This window comes from Pelophylax lessonae (assembly GCF_965119305.1).
Source record: "Pelophylax lessonae genome assembly, chromosome: 3".
Classification (NCBI taxonomy): domain Eukaryota; kingdom Metazoa; phylum Chordata; class Amphibia; order Anura; family Ranidae; genus Pelophylax; species Pelophylax lessonae.
In genome coordinates, this window is record NC_138770.1 from 57,371,868 (window position 1) to 57,386,805 (window position 14,938).

At 46.3% G+C, this 14,938-nt stretch overlaps 1 protein-coding gene across 1 annotated transcript in view; it reads right to left on the reverse strand.

Annotated features, from left to right (window-relative positions):
* The window catches only part of NCOA1 (nuclear receptor coactivator 1), a 755,746-nt gene that overhangs the window by 708,400 nt on the left and 32,408 nt on the right, over positions 1–14,938 (reverse strand). The window lies entirely within an intron of this gene.

A 14,938-nucleotide genomic window follows, 5' to 3' on the forward strand; every position in this document is an offset into this window, starting at 1 on the left:
TTCTTAACCTCCACCACACTCTCATCACCCGAAACAGCTCTCTTTACACTATGTGACTCCCCCTCATCCATAGATGATAAAGTAGATAAATCGGATACTAACTCCTCCCCTGATAAAACCGAAAATGTGTTGCCAAGAGGAACCCCTCCTGGCTCTAACTGTAAGGAAGAAGTGACCGCTTTACTGGTCTTCCTCTTCTTCTTTTTCTTCCTCCTTATCCTCTCCCACCCCTCATCATCCGAATCCTCCACAACAGAGGGTGAGACATGGGACATGGACACCCCTCCCTCAACCCCATCCACCCCACCACCATCCAGCACCCCTGCACCCTCTTGGCCGCGTTTGCGGTGTCGAGAGACAGGGACTAGAGGTGGAGTAGGCCGAGGGGGAAGATCCACTATACCCGCCCCCCCAGCAGCTTCCGCTAGTCTGGAGGATCTACGCACAGTAGATGTAGGAACAACAGGAGGGACAGACTCAGGGACCACATCACTAGGGGAAACAGAATCTGACACAACAGACACAGACTCAGGGACCACATCACTAGGGGAAACAGAATCTGACACAACAGACACAGGAGGGGCAACAACAATTTCCTCTCTAACTTCAGCTGCTTCATCTTCTTTATCAAGCCTCTGCAGCTCAGTCTCCAATCCTGGCAAGTTATGCAGTGCCTCTGGGCACTGGCTATATGGATGACCCAGCTGCTGGCACAAATTGCACCGAATCTGGGTGCATTCTCTGGCCAAATGGCCTAAATCCTGGCACAGTGAGCACTTCTTGTGGGTGCAGGACGATGCAAAGTGGCCTTTATCACCACATTTATTACATACCTTAGGCTGACCTTGGTAGAAAATGGTCAGCCTATCCCTACCCAGAAAGGCTGAGCAGGGAAGGTGCTGAACTACATCGCCCAGCACCCCCAATTTTAGCGACACTGTCCAGGCCCCTGTCCATATCCCATGCTCATCAAGGACCTTCCGCAGTGGAGTGAGGACCTCGCCATATCGGCGTAGCCATACTAATAAATCAGCCTCTGGTATGGATTCGTTACGCACCAAAATGGTCACTGATTTTATCAGAGGCTGCCTTGAAATCACTTTTGGCACCAAACCACTCCACTGCTGAAGGCCCTTGCACCTCCTAAATCTCTCCCAGAAGAGATCCAAACTTTCAGGTTTTACAAACGACAAATCAAATTCATAACTCCCCACCGGGCAAATTAAAGCAAAAATATCACAAGCTTTAAACCCCATTTCCAAAATCAACTCAGCCACCCTCCCCCTTACTGGCGGAGTTCCATCCCCCACCCACCTCAACTGTACCACATTCCTCCTCCTATACCCACCAAACCTCCCTGAATTTTGACTAATAACAGAATTCCCACCACCCACCCTGGTGTGACTCCCCAAAGCTGAAGCATAGCTTCCAACATTCCTCCCAGCAGAAAATCCATCAGTTTTTTTTAAATTATCTGACACACACTTAGCAGATAACGATTGCACAGATTCGGGATTGATCTGTGCAATCGAATCTTTCCTCTGCTGAGCAGGAGGAGAAATGTCATTTTTATTTTTCCCAGCATTACTAACCCCTTCACCACCACCCACCACATTCATTGCTTTAACATTAATGTCATTTTTTATACTTGCTGGGATATTTATTATTGCTGTTGTCTTCACAGCAGAATCCATAGTTGGTGCTGCACTGGTAAGAACTCCAGCTGTCATCTTCTCTTCCACTAGGACAGGGTTTTCAGCTGTGGAAATAGCATTCTGTTTTAACACAGCAGCAGGTAAAGCATTGCAGGATATTTCCATTGCTACTTCCATTCCACTTCCAGAACTATGTTGATCCCCTCCCCCATCAGCAATCAGCACTGGAAGACTGGGAGGCTCAGGTGAACATGAAGCAGGCTCTTTGGAGCTGGCAGCCATTTTGCTTGCCGTGGGACTACTGGTCTCAGCCAGACCAGCAAAATCCATGCCTGGGGTGTTTAATGCAGGTCCATCCACATTCGTCTGATGGTCCGGGGCTTGCATGTCTGCACTCGGTTTCTCCACAGCGGTAACTCCAATAGGTAGCTGTATGCAGAGCTCTTTCTCACCTGGGACACCATCCACTACAGCAGATGGGGCAGACATGTTGGATGGCAGCATGGTGTACTGGGATTTCTCCACCATTACTGGCTTTGCTGGCCTGTATCTCCTCTGCCCATCCTCAGGGATTTCTGATGGATCATCAGAAAATACAAACCTGTCTGCTTTCAGGGGTGACTCCATCTGCTGGATGAATGTCAGGGATCCATGTCCACTCTCAACCCCCTGGCTGGTTGCCGCTGGTGATTCCCAGTTCTGGCATGGGGGGAGAGGTGCAGAGGCAGATGGAGCCTGGTCATCCATTAACTGAGGCTGCTGATCCACAGAACTTGCTGATGCTTGGCTGGTAAATCGCCTCTCATTGTCAAATTTTTCTTTAAAAGCTCCACTTCTGTCTTTCAGCCTTTCCAATAATAAAGTTTGTTCCTTTACCCTTTCTTCCAATTCCTGTAACTCAGGCTTCATGGCTGTGCGATTTTTACTCCAGGCCTGGAAATACTTGGTTTTGAAGGATTTGTGTTCAGCCTTCAAAACTTTAAGTTTTTCTTCCGCTCTCCCAATCGCCCTAAAACGATTGATAATCTTCTGGCTGAAGACATCCGCATTCTCACCAGGGCCTGGACCCACAGACAGGTCCTCCACCTCCTCCTCACTAGGCCCCGTGTCATCAGGGGGATCCCTCCCAGGGCCTCCCCCAGGATCAGGCATTGTTCCTGGGCCAAGCTAGCAAGCAAGGCCCAGGCTTGAAAAGGGCTGGTTCTCACAGAGAGCTCTTTGGGTGTGTCCTCCTCCTTCTTCCCACTGACCACCGATGTAAGGAACATTCTTCCCACTGATCACCAATGTAAGGAGCATTCTTCCCACTGATCACCAATGTAAGGAGCATTCTTACCACTGACCACCAGTGTAAGGGGCAATCTTCTTACTGGCAATCAATGTAAGGGGCATTCTCCCCACTGATCACCAATGTAAGGGACATTCTTCCAACTGAACTTTAATGTAAGGAGCATTCTTCCCACTGATCACCAATGTAAGGAGCATTCTTCCAGCTTGTCACCAATGTAAGGAGCATTCTTACCACTGACCACCAGTGTAAGGGGCAATCTTCTTACTGGCAATCAATGTAAGGAGCATTCTCCCCACTGGTCACCAATGTAAGGGACATTCTTCCCACTAATCACCAATGTAAGGAACATTCTTACCACTGACCACCAATGTAAGGAACATTCTTCCCAATTTTTGTTTATTAAAAGTCTTGCAATCAATAATCATAAAATCAATATACATAAATAAATGTATACATATTTACATGAAAATGGAAAAAAATACATAGCAAGTTCTGCTCTCAAATAAAGAATGGCTTTACAGCAAAAACAAAACTCACATCATGAAACTGTCATTACCGGAGAAAATAATCTTAGTAGGACTCACACCACCACACCAGACATCCAACCTGCGAGGTCAAGAAACAAAACCACCCCCATTATGCATGCAGCCCTTCTTCAAAAAGAAGATATTAACCAACAAAAGCTAAGGGCGTGAAAGAAATAGCATAGGAAAAGAGCTCCTCACCCAGAGATGGACAGTTCACCAAAAGCAGGTCTGATATTCCTCCACGCCCTTATCCAGACCGCTCGAGGCTCCCTGCCCTTCTCAAGACCCCGAATCTTCCCAACCTCACCCAGAATATCGTACACCACCACCTCAACAGGGAGGACTTTCTTCCGCAGGGTAATCTGGCACCGTGCATTCCACGTGAAGTAACGGACAACTATACTAACTAGAAAAAGTGTATCCAAATCAAAATCCCAGCGAGTCGGGAATGCCCCGTACACCCACTCCGCATAACTCATGCGATAGAGAAAGGGGAGGCCTAGAGCCCTCCCCACCCTTTTATACACCTCTATGTTAAAGGGACACTGGAGCAAAAAGTGGTCCATAGATTCCACTTTACCAACACACTCCGCTCTAGGACAATCCCGATCATCCACAGGGCGATGCTTCAGGTTCCCTCTCACATAGAGCCTTCCATGGAAAGCGAGCCAGGCTTGATCCCTAAACTTCAAAGGGATTCTTCCTAAGTTAATTAAACGCAACCCCTCCCTCATTACGGGGCCTGGGCAATCCCTTAAGGTCAGTGACACACTGAAAGCAGAGCCCAAAATCCTCTTCTCCAGAAGCTTTCTGGGGAGGGACTTGATATCCCCCACTGTCACCTGCCACTGCCTAAGTATTTTCAGACACGGGGCAACATAAGCCGGAAGCTTGCCATGTCGGACTCTCAGACTTTTCACTGGCCCGCCATCTTCCCAGCATCGCAGAAAAGGCCTAAACCAAGATTGAAAAATACCCACCCATCCCGGCGGGGTCTCTGCTAACATATTACCAAGATTATACTTTAAAAAGAGCAGAGAAAAGAAAACTATAGGGTTGACTATTCCTAGACCACCCTCCCGCCTGGACAGGTAAGTTACATTGCGTTTGATCAGGTTCAGCCTATTTCCCCATAACAGTTGGAAAAAGCAGCTGTACACCCTTGCATAGAGAGATTCCGGCAAGATACAGACAAAGCTGACATATAAAAAGATTGGGATCAGGTAAGTTTTAATCAAGTCAACCCTTTCCCTCAAGGAAAGTTTCCATTTCTTCCAGCTTGCCACCTTGGCATTGGCATTCAACAACCTGCTTTCCCAATTTCGATGACCATAGTCACCAGGACCAAATTTGATGCCCAACACTTTAATTTCCTGCTGGGGCTCTGGGAAGGCATCCGGAAGTTCGAAGCTTTCACCCTCCTCACCCATCCAGAAAACTTCACTCTTTTCATGATTGATTTTAGAGCCAGAAGCCTCTGTGTACTGCTCTATCACAGAGACCACCTCCTGCGCCTCCTCCATCCCAGAGATAATAACAGACACATCATCAGCATAGGCCACGACCTTCAAAGGTGGCACACCAGCAATGCCCAAAGGCACCCCACACAACGATCCACTCTCTAACCTTCTTATGAAGGGGTCGATTGCGAATACATATAGCAGGGGGCTCAAAGGACACCCCTGGCGCACACCAGAGCCAACCTCAAAAGGCCGTCCAACCCAACCATTAACAAGTGGGAAGCTCTCAGCCCCTTTATATAATGTTTTCAGCCAATCAATAAACCTCCCCTGCAGGCCGTATCTACCAAGTAGCAAATACAGGTACTCATGATTGACTCGATCAAAAGCCTTCGCCTGATCCAATGCCAGCAAGTACTTTCTCCATCCAGCAGCCCTGCATCGCTCCAAAGCCTCCCGGACAGCTAAAATTGCTGAAAAGGTACTTCTGCCCTGGACCGAGCAGTGCTGATGATTGGACAACAAATCGCCTGCTACTGACGACAAGCGCCAAAAAAGAATCTTCGCCAAGATCTTTCTATCAACATTGAGAAGACTGATGGGGCGCCAGTTCTCAATTATTGAGGGGTTTTTACCTTTTGACAGAAGAATCACAGCGGATTGCCTCATGGAGGGAGGGAGAGAACCCTCTTCTAAACAGCTGTTATAAACCTCCGCTAAAAAGGGAGCCAGAATGGACTTAAAACACTTGTAAAATTCAGCTGTCAACCCATCTGGCCCAGGCGATTTTTTGGTAGCCAGCTTCTCTATAGCACGAACTACCTCATCCGCTGAAATTGGTTCTGTCAAATCCATCAAAGGCAATGTATCATTTCCCAATCCTGGAGTAGAATCCAGAAAGCTTTCCATCCTGTCCCGACTAAGGTCCTTTCTTCCCAGAAGGTCTGCGTAATATGACCTGAAGATCTCCAGGATCCCTGATCTGGACTTAACCAGGGAACCCGTACTATCCCTCAGACCTATGACCGTCTTAACTGCTATGCCTTGCTTACAGTTCTGGTAAGGATCAGGCGAGTGATATTTCCCGTAATCTCTCTCCAGAACCAAGGAGGCATGCCGGTCGTATTGACACTTCCTAAGAAGAAGCTTTACCTCCGAGATCTCCCCTGGATCTCCTCCATACGAGACAAGACGATCAAGCTTCCTCCGCAAATGCTGGTAGACAATATACATACCAAGCTGCTTCTTCTTACTTATGGCCTTGAAAAGTCCAATCGCCCTTTGTTTCACAAGCTCCCACCACTCTGACTTACTGCTGCAAAAGTCCAGAATAGAAACCTGTGCCTGAAAAAATTCCTCAAAGGATTGTCTTACCTCTACATCTTCCAGGAGAGCCGAATTCAGTTTCCAGGTACCCCTTCCCCTGGGTGGAGTGTCCGAGGCATTCAGAGTCACAGACAGCATACAGTGGTCAGAGAACTCCACCGCCCTCAACTCAGGAGCCGAGAAAGCAGAGTTCTCCTTTAAAAAAAACCTATCTATCCTACTCTGACTATTCCCTCTCTGAAATGTGAATCCTGTGCTGCCAGGGCAGTGCTTAATGTGCACATCTACCAGGCCTGCTTGTCTAACCATATCTCTAAGAAAAACGCTATCATAACCCAGCCTGTCTATGGAGACCCTCCTGTCTTCAGGCCTAATTATGGTGTTAAAGTCACCTCCAAAGACAACCTGCTGAGATGTAAAAAGGAAGGGCTTGATCTTTGTGAAGAGGCATTTCCTGTCCCATTTTGACTGCGGTCCATAGATATTGATGAGGCGCAGGTCCTGCCCCCTAACAGAGACGTCTAAGACCATGCATCTCCCCATTTCTACCTCAATTATCCGCCGGCACGTTACCATATCGGTTTTAAAAAGAACCGCAACTCCGCTGCAAGGCTCAGCCGCAAGAGACCAAAAGGAGGGACCGCATCTCCACTCCCTTTTTGCTAGATGGACATCGGCCAAAGTATTGAGCCAGGTCTCTTGCAAAAATAAAATCTCAGCATCAAACTCACTGAGCAAAAATAAGGCAATATCACAAGCTCTTGCAGATTTCACGCTGGCGACATTAATGGTCGCCACCTTTATCAGAGCGGGCACTGCCATCAGGATGATTGGGGTAGTCGTTTCTTAACCTCCACCACACTCTCATCACCCGAAGCAGCTCTCTTTACACTATGTGACTCCCCCTCATCCATAGATGATAAAGAAGTAGATAAATCGGATACTAACTCCTCCCCTGATAAAACCGAAAATGAGTTGCCAAGAGGAACCCCTCCTGGCTCTAACTGTAAGGAAGAAATGACCGCCTTACTGGTCTTCCTCTTCTTCTTTTTCTTCCTCTTTGTCCTCTCCCACCCCTCATCATCCGAATCCTCCACAACAGAGGGTGAGACATGGGACATGGACACCCCTCCCTCAACCCCATCGACCCCACCACCATCCAGCACCCCTGCACCCTCTTGGCCGCGTTTGCGGTGTCGAGAGACAGGGACTGGAGGTGGAGTAGGCCGAGGGGGAAGATCCACTATACCCGCCCCCCCAGCAGCTTCCGCTAGTCTGGAGGATCTACGCACAGTAGATGTAGGAACAACAGGAGGGACAGACTCAGGGACCACATCACTAGGGGAAACAAAATCTGACACAACAGACACAGGAAGGACAGACTCAGGGACCACCTCATTAGGGGAAACAGAATCTGACACAACAGACACAGGAGGGGCAACAACAATTTCCTCTCTAACTTCAGCTGCTTCATCTTCTTTATCAAGCCTCTGCAGCTCAGTCTCCAATCCTGGCAAGTTATGCAGTGCCTCTGGGCACTGGCTATATGGATGACCCAGCTGCTGGCACAAATTGCACCGAATCTGGGTGCATTCTCTGGCCAAATGGCCTAAATCCTGGCACAGTGAGCACTTCTTGTGGGTGCAGGACGATGCAAAGTGGCCTTTATCACCACATTTATTGCACACCTTAGGCTGACCTTGGTAGAAAATGGTCAGCCTATCCCTACCCAGAAAGGCTGAGCAGGGAAGGTGCTGAACTACATCGCCCAGCACCCCCAATTTTAGTGACACTGTCCAGGCCCCTGTCCATATCCCATGCTCATCAAGGACCTTCCGCAGTGGAGTGAGGACCTCGCCATATCGGCGTAGCCATACTAATAAATCAGCCTCTGGTATGGATTCGTTACGCACCAAAATGGTCACTGATTTTATCAGAGGCTGCCTTGAGATCACCTTTGGCACCAAACCACTCCACTGCTGAAGGCCCTTGCACCTCCTAAATCTCTCCCAGAAGAGATCCAAACTTTCAGGTTTTACAAACGACAAATCAAATTCATAACTCCCCACCGGGCAAATTAAAGCAAAAATATCACAGGCTTTAAACCCCATTTCCAAAATCAACTCAGCCACCCTCCCCCTTACTGGTGGAGTTCCATCCCCCACCCACCTCAACTGTACCACATTCCTCCTCCTATACCCACTAACCTGCCCCCCAAAAAACCTCCCTGAATTGTGATTAACAGAATCCCCACCACCCACCCTGGTGCGACTCCCCAAAGCTGAAGCATAGCTTCCAACATTCCTCCCAGCAGAAAATCCATCAGTTTTTTTTAAATTATCTGACACACACTTAGCAGATAACGATTGCACAGATTCGGGATTGATCTGTGCAATCAAATCTTTCCTCTGCTGAGCAGGGGGAGAAATAACATTTTCATTTTTCCCAGCATTACTAACCCCTTCACCACCACCCACCACATTCATTGCTTTAACATTAATGTCATTTTTTATACTTGCTGGGATATTTATTATTCCTGTTGTCTTCACAGCAGAATCCATAGCTGCTGCTGCACTGGTAAGAGTTTCAGCGATCATCTTCTCTTCCACTGGGACAGAGTTTTCAGTTGTAGAAATAGAATCCTGTTTTAACATAGCAGCAGGTAAAGCATTGCAGGATATTTCCATTGCTACTTCCATTCCACTTGCAACACCATGTTGATCCCCTCCCCCACCAGCAAACAGCTGGTCAATCAACCCTGGAACACTGGGAAACTCAGCTGAAGCAAACTCTTTGGAGTTTGCAGCCATTTTGCTTGTAGAGGGACTACTGGTCTCAGCAGGAGCAGAAAAATCTATGCCTGGGGTGTTAGATGCAGGTCCATCCACCTTTCTTTCACAATCTGGTGATTCTGTCAGGGATTTACCCTGCATGTCTGCACCGGATTTCTCCTCAGCAATAACTGCAATATGCAGTTCCTTCTCACCTGGGACACCATCCACTACAGCAGGTGGGGCAGACATGCTGGAAGGCAGCATGGTATACTGGGATTTCTCCACCAGTACTAGCTTTGCTGGCCTGTATCTCCTCTGCCCATCTTCAGGGATTTCTGATGGATCATCAGAAAAGACAAACCTGTCTGCTTTCAGGGGTGACTCCATCTCCTGGATAAATGTCAGGGATCCATGTCCACTCTCAACCCCCTGGCTGGTTGCCGCTGGTGATTCCCAGTTCTGGCATGGGGGGAGAGGTGCAGAGGCAGATGGAGCCGGGTCATCCATTAACTGAGGCTGCTGATCCACAGAGCTTGCTGATGCTTGGCTGGTAAATCTCCTCTCATTGTCAAATTTTTCTTTAAATGCTCCACTTCCGTCTTTCAGCCTTTCCAATAATAAAGTTTGTTTCTTCACCTTTTCCTCCAATTCCTGCAACTCAGGCTTCATGGCTGTGCGATTTTTACTCCAGGCCTGGAAATACTTAGTTTTGAAGGATTTGTGTTCAGCCTTCAAAACTTTAAGTTTTTCTTCCGCTCTCCCAATCGCCCTAAAACGATTGATAACCTTCTGGCTGAAGACATCCGCATTCTCACCAGGGCCTGGACCCACAGACAGGTCCTCCACCTCCTCCTCACTAGGCCCCGTGTCATCAGGGGGATCCCTCCCAGGGCCTCCCCCAGGATCAGGCATTGTTCCTGGGCCAAGCTAGCAAGCAAGGCCCAGGCTTGAAAAGGGCTGGATCTCACAGAGAGCTCCTTGGGTGTGTCCTCCTCCTTCTTCCCACTGACCACCAATGTAAGGGACATTCCTCCCACTGACCACCAATGTAAGGGACATTCTTCCCACTGATCACCAATGTAAGGAGCATTCTTCCCACTGATCACCAATGTAAGGAGCATTCTTACCACATGTCACAATGTAAGGGACATTCTTTCCACTGATCACCAATGTAAAGAGCATTCCTCCCACTGATCACCAATGTAAGGGGCATTCTCCCCACTGATCACCAATGTAAGGGACATTCTTCCCACTGATCACCAATGTAAGGGGCATTCTTCCCACTGAACTTTAATGTAAGGAGCATTCTTACCACTGGTCACAATGTAAGGGGCATTCTTCTTACTGGCAATCAATGTAAGGGGCATTCTCCCCACTGATCACCAATGTAAAGAGAATTTTTCCCACTGACCACCAATGTAAGGGGCATTCTTCCCACTGACCACCAATGTAAAGAGAATTTTTCCCACTGACCTTCAATGCAAGGGGCAGTCAAATTGTGTCAGAAGGTGGGCTTTACAAGAGACCAGGAATGGGCACGTTGACAGGATCTCTTTGATTTTCCAACAGCTACTAAAGGCAGCCTTAGATGAACTGGCCCTTTAAGTCCTAATATTATAGGATGGGGGTTGTATCATAGCCAAAAAAAATCAGTACTTTATTCAGTCATTTCTCTCAGCATACTTAACATTCCTACTTAATATAGCGAATTGCAGCGATGGGTGAAAGCATGAGCTCTTGTTTTTTATCCGTTAAGTCCTCCTAATTAAATTGCTAATGTAAATGAATGTTATTAAAGGATTAACCTTTTTTTTTCTTTACTTTAAGTGAGTGTACAATGGATGCTGGGTCCGTCACAGCCTCTCCAACAATGTATCTATTTATACCGAACAAAGTAGCTTTGTGGAAGTTTTTTTTCTTTTTTCACGATAATATATCATCACATAAGGTATGCACTTTTGGCCTGACTTAAGAATTTGCAGAGTGTGTAAGCTCCAGAATATATCATTAAAAGGTCGTGCCTGTACTATGATGACATTCATTTATTTGCTTCTGCAAATCTCAACACCGAAACAGCTTCACGCTTGGAGATTCTCCTGCGCATTTTGATGCAGTAAAATGCAAAAACGTAATATTATCCATTGCCGGCAATAGGGCCCATACCCACCGATGAGTCTGGCATGCAGCAGTAAATAGAATGTTCCGCTTTCTAATGTACACTATGTGATCCCTAACAATGGACATCTTTTATTTGATCCCTATTAGTCTGTTAACCTCTTGCCGTCCACGGAATGCATAAGTGCAAAGGAAGAAATGATGGGCCTAAATGTCAAAGTATGGATGGCTGCAGGGCCATCTTACTGAATGGGCATGCTGGGCAGTTGCCCGGGGGCCCCACTTGTTCAGCGACCCAGCCCTGGCCAAGCATTAGTCCCGATTCCCGTGTGCATTCCCACTGCCAAACTTAGCAGGTGGCAAGCGCCTGTCGGCCCTGCGCTGCTGTCAGGCCACTTGGGCCATGGAGGGGGAGCCCACAACTGCAGGAATGCCTGTCCGCCTCCACAGGAACAGGCACACACAGGACAGTCTGACTCCCATTCATGTGTGTGTTCACCAGACCCAGTCGCAAAACTTGGAAGCTGTCATTAGCCTGGCACTGCTGTACCAATAAATATCACCTTATCCATAATTTGCATTTTTATTCTCGTGGGTGATCGTGTGAGCGGGGCCCCAGTGCACTGAATTTCGTGGGGCCCTTTATTGCTCTTAAGATGGCACTGGATGGCTCAGGTTTCTGTGCTAAGAGCACATTCTCTGTACACCCCCACATAGTGAGCGAGCGTCATATATAGCACTCTGTCTCTATTCATAATTGGGGAGCTTCTAGGATGGGCACTTTATCAGCTGACTACTGTGACAATGTGATCATGTGATCAGGAGGTCTGCCATATCCCCCACCCTGAGCACAAAGATCCATTTAAAGTCAAATGTTACTTTGTATCTCTCTATCTCCTGTCTGATCAATGTTTATAAACAATGTTGCTTTGTATCTCCCTATCTCTTGTCTGATTAATGTTTATAAACAATGTTACTTTGTATCTCCCTATCTCTTGTCTGATCAATGTTTATAGACAATGTTACTTTGTATCTCTCTATTTCCCGTCTGATCAATGTTTATTAAAATTTTTACTTTGTATCTCTCTATCTCCATCTGATCAATGTTTATAGACAATGTTACTTTGTATCTCTCTATCTCCATCTGATCAATGTTTATAAACTATGTTACTTTGTATCTCTCTATCTCCATCTGATCAATGTTTATAAACAATGTTACTTTGTATCTCTCCATCTCCCGTCTGATCAATGTTTGTAAACAATGTTACTTTGTATCTCTCTATCTCCTCTCTAATCAATGTTTATAAACAATGTTACTTTGTATCTCTCTATCTCCCGTCTGATCAATGTTTATAAACAATGTTACTTTGTATCTCTCTATCTCCCGTCTGATCAATGTTTATAAACAATGTTACTTTGTATCTCTCTATCTCCCGTCTGATCAATGTTTATAAACAATGTTGCTTTGTCTCTCTTTATATCGTTTGATTAATGTTTATAAGCATTGTTACTTTGTATTTTGCAGCTAGGCAGAAGGAGAAGACATGCTATGGACTCCCTGTACATTTCAATAAAGTTTTTTTGGTGTGTGTAACATGTCCAGTGGCCAAAACTGGTTAAATATCTTCTCTACTGTTCTCCTGAAATCTTTACTTACTTCGGATGGGTATTAGAACCTCCGATAACATATTCCTGTATTATTTTAGGTACAGTGCTGATCTTTAATCCTCCTCTTCCAGCAGACGCTCACGTAATTGCCTTCCTAGAAAGAATCAATCAGCCTGCAGTAAATGTACTTTGCATGTCCTCAGGAACACGAATTACATGTTTAAACCTCACGCCGGCAGCACAAATAGCCTGACAACAGATCCAGCCGGTGATAAATGCTTATCTAATTAGAGTGAAGTTTACAGGTCCGCAGGAATACATTTCTCACAATGTACATAAGGAGTGTAATGTGAAAGAGCTCCACCTTCTATCACTGTAAGGATGACCTTTGTAGAAACAAAAAGTTACCCATACCAGTAAGCCCCCCCCCCCCTCCCTCCCCCGAGGGGACATTAAAAACATATTTACTTATCTCAGGGGTCTTCAAACTACGGCCCTCCAGTTGTTGTGGAACTATATATCCCATGAGGCATTGTAAAACTCTGACATTCACAGACATGACTAGGCATGATGGGAATTGTAGTTCCTGAAAAACTGGAGGACCGTAGTTTGAAGACCCCTGACTTATCTTATTCCTCCCTATCCCAGCAGATGGCGCTCTTCTCTCTGTGCTCTATGGATCATTGAGGGGCTGTTGGTTGTCCTCACCTTCAGTTCAGGTCTCCTTGTCCTGCATTGTACATGATGACCAGGAAAGTATTACAAATAAGTGCGGTAGATCTGACTATATCTTGGGATAAGTAGGTCCCAATGTGGTCAATATATATAGAAGGCCATGTGCAATATAATAAACTGACCATATATGGTCAGAGAAATCCTCAGAGTAAGTGGATTCCTGTATATAACGACCACATTGGGACTTACTTATCCCAAGATACAGTCAGATCTGTCTGCACATATCGAGGGACGATTGATTGGCCTGCTGTAGCTGGGATCCTTGTGATACCTCTTGAGATCAGGCGGCGGTGGCACCATTGTTGTCTCCACCAAGACAACACCACCATATCCTTTAGCTCCAACTATGCCAACTCCTTACCTCTCCCCCTCCATTTCCCTGTGTTTGTTCTTCATTGATTTTATGTTACACAGCTCCTTCATCATTGAGATACTCTAAATTAGAAATCATACAACTCCATTTATACACCCCTGAGGAAAGGTGGCTTCACTTGGAACGCGTCGGGTTTGGAGGATTTCCCTATCATCATCTTTATACTCTTGATGAATATGTTTTACAAGCTGTGCTCACTATTTTAATTCGCCATAGTTTCCATATATCTACATCTTTTATTGTTGAACATGTATGTATTGTAATATACATCTAGACACTTGATGTGTCAAGTTATTCACATTTTTAACTGATTTCAATAAACTCTATTTTTATACAATTGGATGTGTGGCGGCCTATATAGTCCCATTCCATTAGGGAGTCTCTCTTTTTTTTATTTATGACACATCGGGACGATGGCAACCGACATCCTGGATTTTGAATAATTGGGGATCAATTACTAATTCATCCCAAAGGTGTTCTATCGGGTTGAGGTCAGGACTCTGTGCAGGCCAGTCAAGTTCCTCCACCCCAAACTCGCTCATCCATGTCTTTATGGACCTTGCTTTGTGCTCTGGTGTGCAGTCATGTTGGAACAGGAAGGGGCCATCCCCAAACTGTTCCCACAAAGTTGAGAGCGTGAAATTGTCTAAAATGTCTTGGTATGCTGACGCCTTAAGAGTTCCCTTCACTGGAACTAAGGGGCCAAGCCCAACCCCTGAAAAACAACCCCACACCATAATCCCCCCTCCACCAAATGATTTGGACCAGTGCACAAAGCAAGGTCCATAAAGACATGGATGAGCGAGTTTGGGGTGGAGGAACTTGACTTGCCTGACCTCCACCCAATAGAACACCTTTGGGATATCTCGTCCAACATCAGTGCTTGACCTCACAAATGGAAGAACATTTCTGGAAGAATGGTCAAACCTTCCCATAGACACACTCCTAAACCTTGTGGACAGCCTTCCCAGAAGAGTTGAAGCTGTTATAGCTGTAAAGGGTGGGCCAACTCAATATTGAACCCTACGGACGAAGACTGGGATGCCTTTAAAGTTCATGTGCGTGTAAAGGCAG